Source organism: Odontomachus brunneus, unplaced genomic scaffold (genome assembly GCF_010583005.1).
Source record: "Odontomachus brunneus isolate Ranch 3 - 2012 unplaced genomic scaffold, Obru_v1 Obru_scaffold_006, whole genome shotgun sequence".
Lineage (NCBI taxonomy): Eukaryota > Metazoa > Arthropoda > Insecta > Hymenoptera > Formicidae > Odontomachus > Odontomachus brunneus.
Window position 1 is genome coordinate 2,865,442 of NW_022639456.1, and position 485 is coordinate 2,865,926.

Sequence of the window (485 nt, forward strand, 5' to 3'; positions counted from 1 at the left end):
ATGGAGCTCGATCACCATAACCTTCTTCAAGTAATCGATGAACTTCTGCTACACTTTTTTTCAAATCAAAATAGTGCAAAAGCACATGTCGAAAAAACACTTTATCGCGTTCCATTTTTCACAAAGCAAAAGAAATTGTTGTTTAGGAAAATAATTGTGTATGCTGACTGAATGTTATCGAGAAATGTCGAAATTAATCACAAACTACCTGTTTCGTTAGTAATAACTACTAGAACTGTTTGCATTGCCATCTAACATTTGCGGGCGGAAACTAAGTTAAGGTCCTAATATATCTGTCATGGACAACTCTTGTCAATGACAGCCAAACGGTTAGTCTTTCGGCCAAGTTGGAATCGGCTACTGAACTTACTACATTGAGAGAAAACAAACGGTCGATCTAACTAAAATTATAATTAGATGTATTTTTTTATTGTTCTAACATAAAAATGATAGCAGTAACATGTATATAAAATTCTTATCACTAA